Genomic DNA, 530 nt, shown 5'->3' on the forward strand with positions numbered 1-530 from the left:
TTCTTCTAAGAGTTTCATAGTTTCAGGCTTTACATTGAGGTCTTTGAGCCATTTGGAATTGACTTTTGTGCAGGGTGAAAGATAGGGGTTTAGTTTCATTCTTCTACAAGTGGAGATCCAGTTTTGCCAGCACCATTTGCTAAACATGCTGTCTTTCCTCCAGTTAATGTTCTTGGCCCCTTTGTCAAATATCAGGTGGCTAAAATTGCAATTACTCATATTTGGGTCTTCAATTTTGTTCCATTGATCTATGGGTCTATTTTTGTGCCAGTACCATATTGTTTTTATGACTATAGCTCTGTGGTAGAGCTTGAAATCTGGTATAGTAATCCCCCCAGCATTGCTCTTAGTTCTCAGGGTTGTTTTGGCTATCCGGGGTCTCTTGTGCTTCCATATGAATCTTAGGATAGATTTTTCCAATTCCGTGAAAAATGTCATGGGGATTTTGATTGGCATTGCATTCAATTTATATATGACTCTTGGGAGGATGATCATTTTCACAATATTAATTCTTCCAATCCATGAGCATG

The sequence above is a fragment of the Nannospalax galili genome, unplaced genomic scaffold, assembly GCF_000622305.1.
Source record: "Nannospalax galili isolate Female #2095 unplaced genomic scaffold, S.galili_v1.0 scaffold46, whole genome shotgun sequence".
Lineage (NCBI taxonomy): Eukaryota > Metazoa > Chordata > Mammalia > Rodentia > Spalacidae > Nannospalax > Nannospalax galili.